The sequence below is a fragment of the Protopterus annectens genome, chromosome 5.part1 (assembly GCF_019279795.1).
Source record: "Protopterus annectens isolate FY-2018-M chromosome 5.part1, PAN1.0, whole genome shotgun sequence".
NCBI lineage: Eukaryota > Metazoa > Chordata > Ceratodontiformes > Protopteridae > Protopterus > Protopterus annectens.
The window spans coordinates 486075003-486092881 of record NC_056736.1 but is presented as its reverse complement, the minus strand read 5'-3'; positions in this window follow the sequence as shown (position 1 = coordinate 486092881).

The following is a 17879-nucleotide window of genomic DNA, read 5'->3' as shown; positions in this document are numbered from 1 at the left end:
AAATGTCATTGTCTTTTTTATTTAATTTCTCAATTACTCTTTTTTTGTAAGAGGACCCCTTGTATCACTAATATTAATATTAATTTCTATAATTTGTTTTTGAATGTTATACATTCCTGCTCTATTTCTTTTGTTTTATTTTTGAACTAAGTTAGGATTCTACCATATAGAATGCCTTTAAGGTGTCCCATAGAATTACAATGTTTGTATTCTCTGTGTGTTTGGTGTCTAAGATATATTGAATTTCTGAAACTAACCATGGCTTGAATTGTTTTATTTTAGTGATAAAAGCAAGGATTCTTGATGCATAGATTAATCTTTTAAAATCTATTTGGAATTTAAGAATTAGAGAGTTGTGGTCTAAGGAAAGGACACAAAGTTATGGAAAAATTTGTTACTTTCATATCTAAATCCTGGGATATAAAAAGCTTGTCTATTCTTGTTTGAGTGTTAAATCTGTGATCTCGGTGAGAGTATAATAATGAGTTATGCTATTGTAAGGTTAGTAATAACTCTAATTAAATGTTTGTTAGTACATTTCTATGTTAGCGTTTAATTTTTATGTATTAATAGAGCTTTCATTAATTATGGGTATTAATATTTATTTTACAGAAAGAAAAACTTTGAATAATTTATATATTAGTTGTTAACTTCTACATTCTGTAATGTAATACAAGTTTAAATACTTGTCATGTACTAGTTTTTTGAGACAATTAAATAGACAATCCAACAGCAGATTAACTATTTGTTGTTATTTTGTGAACAAAGTATATTTCTAGGTTGAAATATCTTAATTGTAATGATAATACTATTAAATAAAACTGATAAGCAGTAATAGAGCTGTTCCTTATGAGTCTGAGAGTAACAGAAGATTAATATGTTCCTATTTCAAATGTAAAAATGAAAACTGTATTATATACAGCCTTTAAAATTTGGCATGTTGTGTTTAAAATATGACCAGAAATGTTACAGAAATTTAATATTTCCTATTCTATGCAAATGTAAGCATTTAATAACAATGAAACATCATAAATTACAATAATGCTATGGATTGATTATAGCCCATTACAAATATTTAGTAATAGAACAACTGCAGATTACAATAACCATTTATATAGTATTTTATGCTCAAGAAAATACATTTTCTAAGCTAGGAATTTCATCAAATATTGACCTGGATTTCCTTATATGTCAAACATACTGTATTGTACAAGATGACCCAGAATCCAACACACATGCCCAGACTGCAAAAAGGACATTAGTAAATATGTGCAGGCAACATGACAATGACAATGTAAACTATAAAGCACTGTGATAACAGAGCAAGAATGTAAATAATATGATAATTATATGCATCTAATAATCAGAAATTGTTATTGTATGAGTAAAACATGTTTCAGCACAAGATCATGTTGAGGTAAGCATAGGTGTCACAACAGTATTACTGAATGATAAAAATATAAGAAACAGTACAAAGTAACCTTATTAAATGAAAATTAAATAGCTTTACTAAAAGCATAAATCCTTTCATTTTCTTTCATTTTTTTAATTTGAGTAACTGAGCAATGTAACTAATCAATCAGGTCTTCAGTTCCCGTCTAATGAGATCAGCAAACATTTCATCTTGGTTTAGTACATAACATTCATTCTGAGCTTAGTTCAGTTTACATGAGGGAGTTCACTCTCAATAAAAACACTTTGAAAAATGCACAGAACTTTAAATTTTGCATTGCATGCAGTAGAACTGAATAATCAATGACAGTTTTGATATTGTGTTTTCTCCCATAACGACAATAGCAGCTCACATTATGATTTGTGATGTGATGCCTTTAAAATTTACTCCAATAATTTGCTAATAACTGGGATTTTATTCTAATTATATAATCACCACTATAAGTAGTTTTTAGTGCAAGGGCTTGACTCCATGAACAAAATAAACTGTAGTCAGTTAAGTTTTTATTCAAAAGAGTTAATTAAACATTTCAAGAAAGTTTTGGAATTAATTAGGCTGCAAGTCTTTAAAATAATAAAGAGAAAGAAAAAAAACATTGCTGGTTTTAAATTGTATTTTAGTCCTCTTTTGTTCAAAAGTGCATTCTAGTTCACACCATTACGGGACTGAATATGTTTGCGATTTCCACTATACTGCATCCCCTTTTAAAAGAATGAGCATTGCAGACTAACTGTGTGCTTCAATCACCAGTTTAATTCTAAAACAGGAATAATGTAAGTAATTGTGTAGTTTAATCATAAAATCAGACAATGTACTGGGAATCTTGGCATGTAATTTGTGATTCATTCAGTGCAATCATGTATTTCAAGTGAAACAGATGTTTAGTTTGATTTGGTTGTCATGGTTACAACCAGGGGAAAGTGTGCAGTGTATACAGGTTCTCTTCAACTGAAGTGGGAGGATCGTGATTCTGAACATGCAATGTGTTCTGATTAATAAGAATATTGTGATGATTTATGTGTTTAAAAGCAAAACAGACTAATGAAGGCATATTGAAGGAGCTTGCGGCTGAGTTAAGTAAAAGATTGACAACAAATGGCTTCTCTTAATTTTACACCGCTAGTAAGTGGATTTACCTTGTCTTCCTGTTTAACCAAGAAGCTGTCAACAAATTGAACAATATATTTAAAAACAAAAGTTTGTCCTAAATAAAACAAGTCAAAAGATAAAATTAGCCCCCATAAGGAAATGTCTTAAGCTAACAAATACAGCATTCCTATATTTAAAGAAAGTGAACACTACAGAAGTTACTAAGTCCATATAAATAAAAGTTTAAAGATAATTAAATCAACAGATATCACTTACGTTTGCGGAAATGTGATTCTATTTATTTTTTTTCCTTAATATCTTAGGAACAGGTAATATGACTTTATGACATATACAAAAATCTTGATGTTTGAAATATCTAAATCAGTGAGTTGGGAAAGTAAGTGAAGTGAAAGGTTTTTAAGTTTAAAAATTAGATTGCACCTTAGTTGAAGCTTTGAGAGATTTAGTGGTATCTAACTTTTAGAATTTACTTCTTAGTTTTTTTATATTGTTGTTTTTAATGAAAGAAGATGCTTCCTCAAGATTATTGAAATTTCTCATGTCATTGTTATAATAAATTCTGATTTTGGCAGGGTAGACAAGCTGAACCTTTATTTTATTTTGCTTGAGAAGTTTCACCAGAGGCCAGGTTTTCTTTCTTAGTTCTAGTACCCTTGAAGAGTAGTCATTGTCAAATCTTATTTGACATTGTTTGTAAGTTAAGGGGCTTTTCCTCCATGCAGACCTAAGAACCAGTTCTTTGTCCATAAATGACAGAAATTTTACCACAATGGATCTCCAAGGTGTATTTGGTGAGGAAGCTTATGGTTTTCCAATAGCCCTGTGTGCTCTCTCTGTTCCATTAGATAGTCCTTCTTTCAGATCTAGAATTTCAGGTTGCCAAGAGTTTAAAAATAAGATGATATCCTCACCTTCAGATTTTTCTGGAAGAACAAAAATCCTTATGCTTGTTCTTCTTTTCCTATTCTTGAGATCATTACTTTATTTTTTAGCAAATTGTTCTGCTGCAGAAGGAATTCACATTGGTATTCATCTCCTTTAAGTCTCCCATCTATGTCATTCAGTGAAGTTTCAATATCTGATAGTTTTGTTTATTGTTGTTGAAGAATTTCCTTCAAGACATCAGTTTTTTTTGGCAATTTTCTTTAAGGTTTTCTATTTTATAATCACAATAAATTATTGATGCAAATAATTCTATTAATAGAGCAAATAAGATGGGAGACATAGGATAACCTTGTTTAATGCCCATAGTTATTACAGTGGATTCTGATGTAAATGGACCCAGTTTTACATAGGCAAGAATATTTTTATATATGCTTTTTTATCAGATTAATGAAGGGTGGGGTAAACTTATAAAGTTCTAATGTTTTGAAAAGATAATCCCATTTCAATGAATCAAAGGCTTTTTCTATATCTAATGCAATTATGATGGCTTCTAGATTAATTCTGTTTAGTATGACAATAAGAGTTAAAATTCTTTGAATATTGTCATAAGTATGTCTATTAAAAATAAATCCTGTTTGATCTTCATTTATGACTTGTATCAGAGATTTTTTTTATTCTGTTAACTAAGATAGACATGAATGTTTTAATTATTATTAAATAATGAAATTGGTCTGCACAAACTGCTGTGTCTGGGATCTTTATTTTCCTTTTCTATTGGTGTGATTAATGAATACCTCCAAGAAGGTAGGATTATATTTTGAGAGTTTATTTCATTTAAGGTTTTATGAAATAATGAAATTGCTGAATTTGGAAATATTTTATATAGTTCCATCATAATTCCATCAGTGCCTGGAACTTTATTGTTTTTGGTTTCTTTGGTTTTTTCAGTTATTACTTTGAGGAAGATTCATTTTCCAGTATCATTTTTTAATTCTTTAGGTATTTTTTTATTTTAGTAACATTTGTATCTATATCTAAGAAGTTAGATTTATTGTTTTCTATTCCCATAATGTACAGCATAGTGAAATTTAAAGGCATCAAGAATATCATTTACATGTGATACTTTATTTTTATTTTTCCCTTCATGGATAATATTTGTAATATTATTTTCCATGTTTTTCCTTTTTATTCTCATTGCTAGATTGTGTAGATGTTTGCGGGAAGCAATATGAACAGATTTTTAATTTTCTAATGCCAAGTTTTTTTGTGAGCTAAAATTTCATTGTATTTTTTATTTAATTTCTCAATTACTTTTTTTTTTGTAAGAGGACCTTTAGTAACACTAATATTAATATTAATTTCTATAATTTGTTTTTGAATGTTATACAATTCCTGTTCCCATTCTTTTGTTTTATTTTTGAACCAAGTTAAGATTCTACCATATAGAATGCCTTTAAAGTGTCCCATAGAAATACAATGTTTGTATTCTCTGTGTGTTAATGTGTCTAAGAAATATTGAATTTCTGAAACTAACCATGGCTTGAATTGTTTTATTTTAATGATATAAGCAGGGATTCTTGATGCATAGATTAATCTTTTAAAATCTATTTGGAATTTAAGTATTAGAGAGTTGTGGTCTGAGAAAAGGACATGGGGTTATGGAAAATTTGTTACTTTCATATCTAAATCCTGGGATATAAAAATGTTGTCTATTATTCTTTGAGTGTTAAATCTGTGATCTCAGTGAGAGTATAATAATGAGTTATGCTATTGTAAGGTTAGTAATAACTCTAATTAAATGTTTGTTAGTTCATTTCTATGTTAGTGTTTAATTTTTTATGTATTAATAGAGCTTCCTTTAATGATGGGTATTGATCTTTATTTTACAGTAAGAGAACCTTTGAATAATTTATATATTAGTTGTTAACTTCTACATACAAGTTTAAATACTTGTCATGGATTAGTTTTTTGAGACAATAAAACAGACAATCCAGCAGCAGATTAACTATTTGTTGTTAACAATGCATCCTTATTTCGTGAACAAATTATATTTCTTGGTTGAAACAGCTTAATTGTAATGAGAATTCTATTATTAAATAAATGTGATAAGCAGTAGTAGAGCTGTTCCTTATGAATCTGAGAGTAACAATAGATTAATATGCTCCTATTTCAAATATGAAAATGAAAATTGTATTATATACAGCCTTTAAGATTTGGCATGTTGTGCTTAAAATATGATCAAAACTGTTACAGAAATCTAATATTTCCAATTCTATGCAAATTTAAGTAATTAATAATAATGCGACATCATAAATTAAGATAATGCTATAGATTGATTATAGCCCATTACAAATATTTAGTAATAGAACAACCGCAGATTACAATAATCATTTATATAGTCTTTTATGCTCAAGAAAAGAAATTTTCTAAGCTAGGAATTCCATCAAGTATTGATCTGCATTTCTTTATATGTCAAACATACTGTATTGTACAAGATGACACAAACGTTGAGGAAAAACTACACCTTTATAAACAGCAAAGCTTTCGGGTTACACACCCTTTCTCAATACTAATACAGGTTTCATTAAAACATTCCATTTAAATAGGAGTCAATGTTAATCACATGACATGCAGCCCAAAAAAATCATGTGACAATTACAAAACTTTAAAATTTCATACAACTAATAAAACATAATATTTTACATATATATATATAATAAATTCTACAATAAATTCACAACCTACAAACTCACATGTAACATTTAACATAACTTAGTATGATGTATTTTAACTAAAATAGGTTTTAATGTGACAGCAGAATTCAAACCAGGTAAACAATCAGCTGATAGCCTTAATATCCACTCATATTCCTTTACTTCTAAAAGATTATTAATGTCACCCCCCTTATCTGATACATGTAACATGTCAATAACCCTGAACTTAAATTTATGTTCATTATTATGAGTACTTATGTGTTTATATAAAGCATTCCTTTCATTAGCTCTTCTTATCTCAGATTTATGCTCAGTAATGCATTCTTTTAACTTCCTAGTTGTTTATCCTACATAAAATGATGAGCATACAGTACAGGTTGCTAAATAAACAACATTGTTACTAATGCAAGTTGCTACCACAGAAAACCTATAAGTTTTATGTGTCATGGGGTGAACAAATGTGTTACCAACACTACTGCCTATGATATCACTGCAACAGCTACAGTTCATACAGCTAAACGTACCATATTTAAAAGAGCCTCGTTGAACATTTTTCTCATCTTTAAAATCTTTATAACATAATCTGCTCTTTAATGTTTTCATATTCCTGTACGAAAAATACTGTCTACTACTTAGAACAGCCCTAATGTCTGCAGATGCCATTAAGACTACCCAGTATTTTTGAATAATACTTTTAACTAAATATGTCATGGTGTTGTAAGTTGTCACATACCTGATTCTATCTTCCTTCAATGCACTCTTATTAGAGTCAGATACTGATTCATCTAATGACAAAAAAATCGGTTTCAACTTTGTCTATCAGCTATAATGTTAGCTTTAATAGGCATTCATTCTGAGCTTAGTTCAGTTTATATGAGGGAGTTCACTCTCAATAAAAAACACTTAGCAAAATGCACAGGACTTTAAATTTTGCATTGTGTGCAGTAAAGCAGAATTATCAATGACAGTTTTGATATTGTGTTTTCTCCCATAACAAAAATAGCAGCTCACATTATGATTTGTGATGTGATGCCTTTAAAAACTACTCCAATAATTTGCTAATAACTGGGATTGTATTCTAATTATATAATCACCACTATAAGTGTTTTTTAGTGCAAAGGCTTGACTCCATGAACAGAATAGCTACAGCCAGTTAAGCTCTTATTCAAAAGAGTTAAATTAAACAATTCAAGAAAGTTTTGGAATTAATTAGGCTGCAGGTCTTTAAAATAATAAAGAGAAAGAAAAAACATTTCTAGTTTTAAATTGTATTTTAGCCCTCTTGCTGTTCAAAAGTGCAATCTAGTTCACACCATTATGGGACTGAATATGTCTGCGATTTCCACTGTACTGTGTCCCCTTTTAAAAAATGAGCATTGCAGACTGTTTGCTTCGATCACTAGTTTAAATCTAAAACAGGAATAATGTAAATAATTGTGAAGTTTAATCATAAAATCAGACAATGTACTGGGAATCTTTGTATGTAATTCGTGATTCATTATTGCAATCATGTATTTCAAGTGAAACAGATGTTTTATTTTATTTGGTAGTCATGGTTACAACCAGGGGAATGAGTGAGATGTATACAGGTTCTCGTCAACTGAAGTGGGAGGATCGTGATTCTGAACATACAATATGTTCTGATTAATACGAATATTGTGATGATTTATGTGTTTAAAAGCAAAACAGACTAATGAAGTCAAGGTAACAAATACAGCATTGCTATATTTAAAGAAAATGAACACTACAGAAGCTACTATGCCCATATAAATAAAAGTTTAAAGATAATTAAATCAACAGATATCACTTAAGTTTGCGTAAATGCAATTCTTTTTTTTTTTTAATATCTTAGGAGCAGGTAATATGACTTTATGATATATACAAAAATCTAGATGTGTGAAATATCTAAATCAGTGTGTTGGGAAAGTAAGTGAAGTGAAAGGTACTGTAAAAGTTTAAATATGAAATCATACCTTAGCTCAAGCTTTGAGAGATTTAGTGGTATCTAACTTTTTTGAATTCAGTTCTTAGATTTTTTCCTTACATCAGTCCAGGTATTTTTTTCAGAGGATCTCTTCAAAGTAGTAGAAGATGACCATTCCATTTCTTCTGGAATTGGAATTATATTGTTATTTTTAATGAAAGAAGATGCTTCTTCAAGATTATTGAAGGTTCTCATGCCATTGTTATAATAAATTCTGATTTTGTCAGGGTAAACAAGCTGAGTCTTTATTTTATTTTACTTGAGGAGTTTCACCATAGGCTAGGTTTTCTTTCTTAGTTCTATTACCCTTGAAGAGTAGTCATTATCAAATCTTATTTGACATTGTTTGTAAGTTAAGGGGCTTTTTCTCCATGCAGACCTAAGAACCAGTTCTTTGTCCATAAATGATAGAAATTTTACCACAATGGATTTCGGATGTGTATTAGGTGAGGAAGGTGATGGTTTTCCAATAGCCCTGTGTGCTCTCTCTATTCCATTAGATAGTCCTTCTTTCAGATCTAGAATTTCAGGTAGCCAAGAGTTTAAAAATAAGATGTTATCCTCACCTACAGATTTTTCTGGAAGACCAAAGATCCTTATGCTTGTTCTTCTTTCCCTATTCTCAAGATCATTACTTTATTTTATTAGCCAATTGTTCTGCTGCAGAAGGAATTCACATTGGTATTCATCTTCTTTAAGTCCCACATCTATGTCATTCAGTGAAGTTTCAATATTTGATAGTTTTGTTTATTGTTGTTGAAGAATTTCCTTAAACACATCAGTTTGTGTTTCGCAATTTTATTTAAGGTTTTCTAGATTTTCAGTGAACCTGTCCATTTCCAAAGATAAATCATGTAGAGTAGCAGACATCAGTTGAATTTCTTTTTTCAGAGTAGTGTCTGAGTGGAAGTTCTTAGAGTTGTTCATTTCCACACAGTTGAAGTAGTCTCCAGGTTAATTAGACAGGAAAAGTTTGAGGTATTTCCTTCAAAGTTGGTAATCTTATGATTTAGAAATTCTTTTATAAGAGTTTTCTAAATTTGTTTGAAAAAAGTAAATATTTTCTTGTTTTCTAGTATGAAATTGTGCAGCTCAGAAAAGTTGCTGCTATCACTTGGCCATCTAGGCTCAGCCTCAAAAAAGAAAAAAGGGATCACTTTTATCAGCAGTGCTCTGTGTGTAGCAATATCTTTGAGGGTCCATATTTTGAGGTTTTAGGAGGTACTAAATCTTACTCAGTGCCATTTTTTTCACCTGCAGTTTTCTGTATGTAATTTAATATACTAAATGCTCTTCTTGTGAGGCATTTTACATAGTAAAATGAATAGACTGTTCAAGAAAGAAGTTTGGAAGCATCAGTACGCCATCAGAGTTAAAAATATATACAATGCACTAGCCAAACTTGTATCTGAATGTAGACCATTGACCATGTCAGTTATGATTTTAGTGGTGACAGAGAAGGAGAAATAGATTTTGGATATTTAAAGTGGCAAATAGAGTTATACGATTATAGCGCCCCTCAGTTGAACAGCAATCCTAATTATAAAGTTGTGCTTCACAGACGACAATATAATGCTAAATGTAAATAAACGTTCTATATTTTTTGCATCCATTTTTTATGGAATTTTAGACTTTGTTACCTTAAGAGTTAACCAGAAAGATTGATCAAGTGTTTTGATTCACTGAGATGGATTTTGTGAATGACATTTAAAAGGTTTTAACATTATTGTATTCATTCTGAAGACCTACAAGGGTTGAAAGCACTCAATCTGTATTAAAAATATAAGCTTGGATTTCTTCTGTTCCTTTCAGTGGTTTTTTGCAAGTTCTATAGAAGCGCCACTTAGTTTTTGAGCCCATTTTACTCTCCTTCTTCAAACCATGACTTACCATGATGTCACATGTCCATTAATGGGGACAGGCAGCTGTTCCTTATAACCCAGGACTACTTCTGATTTCAAGCTGGGGCTGAAGTGGAACCTAAGGTCATTCTGATGAGTTGATGCTGTTAACCTTCATCTAGTACTTTATAGCTTTTTGTGGCCTACTTTGTTCATCCCTTACCCTTGTGATCACGTGGTTTCATTTGAGGAGTGGGCATGCAGTGGAGATATACAGTGTATCATTCCACCTCCACTACAGTTAGGTCCTCCTCTTCCCTTTCCTCTCTTTTAACCACACCCCCACTGCCTTTGCCCCATCCTCCACCAGGGATCTTCACTGGGCCAACCCCCTTTTACTCAGATGACAAAGCCACTATTCAAACCTTCATTACCTGGTGATACCTGGTCCATAGACAAGGCTTTATTCATCTACACTACAGCATTGACTAGGTAATTGCTTACGTTGCGATTTCACCACTATATCAGCACATGTTAATTTTCAATGTAATGTATTCTGCCTGGAAGATATGGTGGATAACTTGTCTTTCTGAAACATAAGACCTTTTCATTGCTACAATTAGCAATACAATATACAATTCAGTACAATAATTAAGACAGTGAGATACTGTGGGATAACCTTTTCATGACATCATGACAGGAGTTTATAACTCCAACAAAAAAACAATGTCTGATTCTCAGCAACAAATTAAACTAAAAAATAATGCACTTTTTGCATTAGCAACTGCATAATCTAGTATTGTTAAGGATGATACATCCATCTCCAAAGGTCTATTATATTTGCTTCAGAAGATATGCTAAATAAACTGTTTAAGGCAATGACATCCTAAGAAAAAGATAATGAGCAGGATTCACGAAGCCTCCGTGTAAGAGTTATAACTCATACACGGAGGCTGCAGTTAAACAGAGTGATGTCAGCATGCTCTGCATATTCATGAGAGCATGCTGAATCACACCTAAGGCTAACACGGTCCATGTAAGACAGTAGGGGGCGTGTCCGTAGGCCAAGCCCTGTAAGCGGACACACCCCCAGAAGAGTAAAAGTGTCCAAAGTAAACACCCACGACAGAGTCCATGGAAATATGAATAAACACAACACAACACATGCCCCCACAGACTACGAACATAAAATGTACAAATGAACATCTCATCATTTTTTTTTAAATTGTAAAGATGTTTAATCATGAGTGCGTTTATGCGTGCCGTAAGCGCAGCTACAGTTAGCAGTCAGTGGGAAAGCATATAAGAACTAAATATGCAAAGTAAGCCAAGAAGCAATAGCGTAGCGGTAGAGATGTTGGCTGAAGAGCAGGCATTCATGGTTCGAGCCCCCACAACACCAATTTTTATTTTTAGCAAAATAAGCACGAAACAAGTCCCTGACAAATATGTACACATAAAATCACATTTTATGTAAAATGTAATGAAATAACCCATTTATATGGAAGAAATGTGAGGTAACAAAACAATAAAAAATGCCAGATGTGCCCATAGCTGAGCTACAGTTTAACAGGGTGAGTGCATCTGCCCGTAGGTGAGCAGTGGTTTAACTGGTGCAAAATGAGTGCCGGTAGCTGAGCAGTGGTTTAACACGCTAAATCTATGTGCCCCTAACTGAGCTGAGCGTAATATGCATGCTGAAAGCCAAATGAGGCTTAAACCAGCGTACCCCGTTTGCGCGGAGCTGTGCAGCGCGCAAACAAGCTAACCGACGGGCAACGTTGAGCAAGCCGTATCAAAACAGCCTTTACACAGACACACCCCTCAGCTTGTCTAGACAGTCATAAAAAATAAAAAGTAGTGGCCAGGTTCGAACCCAGGATACTATACACCATAGTCAAGGTACTGAACCACTAAGCCATGACAGCAGTACCTATAAATGCAATAATAGCTAATATATAGGAATGAATACAAACTGGAGCATGACAATGCAGGTTTAGTGAAGTTGATACAATTCCAAATTGGCCAATCACAGATATGTGCGGGAAAAACGGACTATATAAGCCTCATAGGCAGGAATACACAGCATAAACGACTGTAGAACTGACTTGCAGCCAGAATGACAGGAGTAGGTGAGGGTAGTTGCTTTCGAGCACAGAGGTGGGGCATTGAGGAGTCCAGGTACATGGTCTGGCTCCTAGTCCACAATCATGAGACCCAACTCATGCAGGGCCAGGTCCTGTGGGGAGCATATAGGGCTGAGGCGTGGGACCGGTTGGCTCATGATCTCACCAGTGCCACAGGGATTCCAAGGACTGGTGAGCAGGTCCGTCACCACCATGCGGACCAGAAGAGATGCAAGCAGGACCAATTGAACCTTTGGATCCAGGAGGCCTGGCAAATGCCCAACGCCCCACTACTGAGTAAGTTACATTTAATTATGTATGTAAGAAATTAAACTAGCTGATATTATGGAGATGTGTATTCCAATATTACTTCATTTATATTACAGCTGCATGTGTCCGTTCTGCGAACCGCAGAGCCTATGGCGATAGGCTGGTGCGGTTGCACCACCAGGCAGGTCAGTAATCCACTACCAGTAACTGTAAAGAAATATAAAAGTATGACAGTCAGCAAAAGAGTGCAGTGTAGTCACTAAGTAATAAAATGTGCAAGTAACAGTGTGAAAGTGTTTGCAAGTATTGCTTGATTACAAAAGTGTGTTGCAGTCTGTAATCCAAACAGAAAAATGAAAATGTCTGACATAAATTCTGAAATAAAAATGCCCCACCTGTAAGAAAATAGTATACAACCTGCAGCAGGCTGTAAAGTATAGCAGCAGAAGATGATGAAATCACATGTGTGAAATATATCCCTGTTGAAATACTGAAACATGACAGAAGTGAGACTGCTGGAAAGGATTGTAATAACTACAGGTAAAACATGTCAATGAAGCCTAGAAGTAAGTACCATCCTGAATAGTAAAATGAAAACAAGTGAGAGAGTGTGAGAAAGTGTCATGAATCCAGCAATACAGTAGTAATAACCCCTGAATAAAGTATACTGCAGTCAGTACAGAATGAAATGCATGTGAGAATCAAAACCAAACAGTGAAATCTGTTCAAAGTGTTGCTGCATCTGGAATGTGTATCCCAAAATCTGGATATGTTGCTCTCAGTCTGCAATATGCAGATACTATGATTGTCTGATATACCAAACATCCACACTTGTCTATAGCTATATAAACAAATGTAGCAGGATGATGTAGCTGAACAAAGCTAGATACTAATGTGTATGAAGAACAATAAAATGTATATTGATGTTGCAGTAACAGTCCTATCACCAAGTTGAAATAGTTATCACATAGGAAACTGTAGTTAGAACAGTAGTGTGTATATATGTGCAGCTATTAGAAATGTACAGCCTATGTATTGGTATTCAAAGGTGTTAATATTATTTTCTTCACCCCACCCTATAACCACATATAACCCATTCCACGTGAAAATGGTATGTGCAATCACAATTAACACCCCTGGACATTTGTCCTGTTGGGTCATATATATTTGCATGTCCGTTGATGCATCTGCCCTGTTCATACATCCAAACCTGATGGCCTGTTGCCATCAATCAACCCTGCATGTTGTTGGACTGTGTATTGCTGTTCAAATTATGCATGTGTTATGCTCGCTGTTCAATGGTGTGAATATCTGGGTGTTTGGTTAATGGGAATACTAATGCATGCTGTTACAACTAATTGTGAATGGTATTATATGTCACTAACCCAAACTGTCATGACATAATGCAAAACATAGGATGACAGGGAAGGCGGGTTCCAGCAGACCCACCTCTCCCACCTCAGCTGGCAAGTGCACCTGGCACTAGTGCCCAGTCTGGACCCTCCTCCGGTGGCCCTGTGCCATCTGCGGGTGGAAGCACTGCAGGGAATGGGGCTCACCCCCCCTCTGCAAGTGTGGCCATAGGAGAACCACCACTCACCCTCTGTAGCGTCCGGACTGTGGTGCGTAGGGAGATCCGGGACTCTGTTCTCGAGCCCCTACGCCAGCTTGAGGCACAGGTGGCACAACTTACGGGCATGCCTGTTGCCCGGCCTACACAGCCCCCAGCACATCCCCATCCTGGGCAGTGAAGGAACAGTGGCAACTGCCTATGGGTGGGGATATCAGTTCCACTGTTGCCATCTGTGGGCTCATGGGCTCTGGATATCCAAACCTCCATCCCCGTCAATTGTGTAACCCCCCCACACGTGTCATACACCACCCCTGTATGTGCCTTATTTGTCTTGTCTGTTTACCTACCCAACCTACCTCCCCAGCTATACCGACTTCCTTCACCTGACATACCACTCTCACCTGAAAAAAAAATAAAAAAGGGCACTCTGTACCCACAAAAAAATTACGCCCCATACATAGCTGCCCATTCTGCACACATGTCTGCTGAACATGGAAACTATCAATTACAATTGGCTGTACAACAAGTATTATTGTTGTCCTGACACCTCTCTCAGGGGTGGAAGGTTTCAAATGTCACACCAAATTACATACATATGCACAGCTGTTGCTGATGAAGAAATGGGCAGCTATGGGCCTTACCTACATCCCTCCTGCAAATCCCAAGCTTGTTTCCCTACTGTCTTACCCTCTTTGTGACCTCTTTTTCACCACTTTCCTGTCTCCCCATTTTCATTTCTTTCAAAGAAAATAGCGCGGGTGTGCACCAGATTAAGCACTGTTAAGCGGTTGTAAGCGGGTGTGCGCGTGTGTGCATGGAGCTAACCGCCAGTGCGCATGCGTGAGCTCCGCGCAAACCAGCACTAACCCAGTTACAACTGCTTAAAAGTGCCTTAGTCACTTTGATTGACAGGTCCTGTAGTCAGTTCAAAAGCAAAATAAAATCCCACTGTTAGTCCCGAACCCAGGACCTTGGAAACAGTAGTCTGTATGACCTACCACTAAGCCATGACTCTTATACAAGAACATTATGCTAAAATAAATATAACATGTAATAGTAGGGATGAATGTAAAGGGAATATAGGATGTGTAGTACACAAAGCATGTCATTTAGAATTACTGTCAAAACTACTGGATTCCCATAATAGTAGTGTGTGAACAGAAACAGCTATGCTAATTGGTAGCTTGTAGGTAATAATGTCAGTTAATGTACATATATAAATGTATGTATATTTACATATATATATATATAAATATATATCTATATATAGTTGTAGGTGTCATTGTGCATACACACTTACTACAGGGAACAGGAGAGAGGAATGGAGAAATGTGAATCTACAACACAGCCTGAATCATGAGAGAGATACTAACCTTTACACTCACAGAACAGTGTCCACAGCATACCAGCATGGTCCCTGCCCTTACAATCTGAAAGGGCAACGCCTATCTCACATACCCTTTTATAGCACTGTCCTGAAATCACAGTGAGAACTGCAATCAGTACACAACTGGCTGCATGCAATTAGCAAATGCTGGCTTACAATTGGTGCAGAGGCCATCACATGGACCTATGCAGATACCTACAAAAGCATCCTGTACTAACACTCCACACATGCAATACATTCATTGCACTGTCTGGAAGCAGACAGAGGGAGAGAGACAAACCGAGACAGAGAGAAAAAAAAAAAAAACACGCTACACACTGTGACTCTAAGCTGTCAGCAGTGACAGTAGCAGCAGGAAGCAGAAGCAGTGGTAACGCAACCAGCTGCGACAAACACAGGTAATGCAAAGTAGCAGGTTAATAGTCTGCATACTGTGAACCCTCCAAATGTGTCATAGGTCTGTATCTATAGGTATGTCCATGTGATATGTTGTGTGTACGTAGTTCCACCAAAAGGGGATGACTATACATTACATGTCAATCAGTGTTAGAGTTAGGCCATGATCCTGGCAGCAGTTGTCTGTGCGTTGCCCTCAGCAATGGCTGTAGTGACTGCTTTGAAAGGTCAGCCAGGTTCAAAAGGCAGGATCAGCCCATCACAAAGGCAAACTGGCTGGGAACAAGTGTCTGCAGGTACCCGATATCACTGCATATGCATCCCATACTGAATAATTCCATAGCTTAGCAGACCAGGCCGGTTATGCATATGATGTGGTAGTTCCCAGGGTCAGTAGAGGTGCCTCCTTAGTGGTGTGGGACCACTGTTGCTGTATGCCAGTGTCCAGGTACATATCCTGTAGTACGGCCAAGATTAATTATCAGTCTTATATGCGGTTGTATGTCCTCTTGGAGTGCATGTAGCACACATCCAAGGATACCATCAGGTCACAGTGATGCTGTGTGTTCTGCTTTGCTGAGGGCGGCCCTCACCTGGACATGTGAGATGATAGGGAGGTTACATACAGCTGTGATAAGTATTTCAACTGGTGGGGGAGAAGGAGGGGGGATACGTGCACCGAACCTGTCTGCAAGGATGTTGCCAATATCTGTGTGTTTGGTGAATGTTAAGTAGGTGTGTATTAATGCAGAGCATATCTGAGGCATTTGGTCCATATGTGTAACATAACTGAAGAAGGCCTTGTGGTTATCCATAGTGTTTGTGGCCATTTCCCTCCCAGAGTAGGCCGTGGCCATTGTTATGAGAGACCGTAGCATAGTACCAGTGCTGACCACAGATGCCTTCCCTTAATGTGAATCTGCTCTGTCCTGCAGTAGCCTCCTGCTATTGTTATACAATCTGCCTCTGCCTGGGGTCCACCGGACAGGATGCCTAACCTTTGTGCATAGGGTCTGGGTTAGAAATGTGTGTGCAAGTTCCATGCAATCTGTGGCATGTCCGTGGTAAGCATTTGCAAAGGGGTCAGCAGCGTGGGTCGTGGCTTCCGCTGGTCCAGTGTGCTGCATGGATACCATCTCAGTCCTAACAAGTGAATAACTGTCTAATCACATGCATATCAAAGTAGTCTACTGTGCTGGTGGTGGGGGTGGGATATGTATATCCAGGCCGAGTAACTTGTGTCCACATCACACTAGTGGATGGTGTCCCACATACAGTACCTTGGGATGAACCCCCAGAGTGAGGTTGTGCATTGGACCTGTCAGTGTGTGCTGACCGATGGGGCATGCTACTATGTTGTGTGGAATGTGGCAGGTATTGTTGCACAGGTGTTGGCTGAGCACTGATATCTGGCCATGTACTTGTGTATCCACCATGACACACACACATGCAACATATGGGAGTAGTAGTATATCACTACACATGAGTATCATGTATAGTATGTGTGCCATATATTGCTGACATAGTCTGCTGATATCCTGTTTGTGTTCTCTTCTAGGGAGATGGCGCGTCAGCGTAATCCTGCCTACTCTGCAGTGGAAGATGAGGAGATACACCAGAGCCTGGTGCGTGAGTATGACATACTGTTTTCCTGCACCAGTCAGAATCAGCAGGAGAGGGCTGCACTGTGGCAAGACCTTGTCCGTAGGGTAAATGACATTGGCATGCATAATAGGACATATGAGCAGGTACGACATCACTGCAGTGATTTAATCAGAAGTGTCCGTCAGCGTGCGTTGGATATCCACAGGCAACAGGTTGCCACAGGAGGTGGGGTGGCCACACATCCCCCCCTCACCAGACTGGAGGGGCTACTCCTAAGTGTTGTGGCTCCAGCCCCGGAACAGCAACAGCAGTACACCTGCATCATGATGGAGGCTGGATCCACACAGCAGCACGACATGGAGCGTGCAGGTAATATGCCATATGTACACTTGACTGTTCTGTACACTGTTAGTTTATGCATGTGTAAGGTGTGTCCGTGGTATGTATCTGTCATCATAGTATGTAATTGTGCATGTGTGATACTGGCAATATCAGCAGCTGACGTGTGAAAGGCAACTGGTGTACTACTGCACTG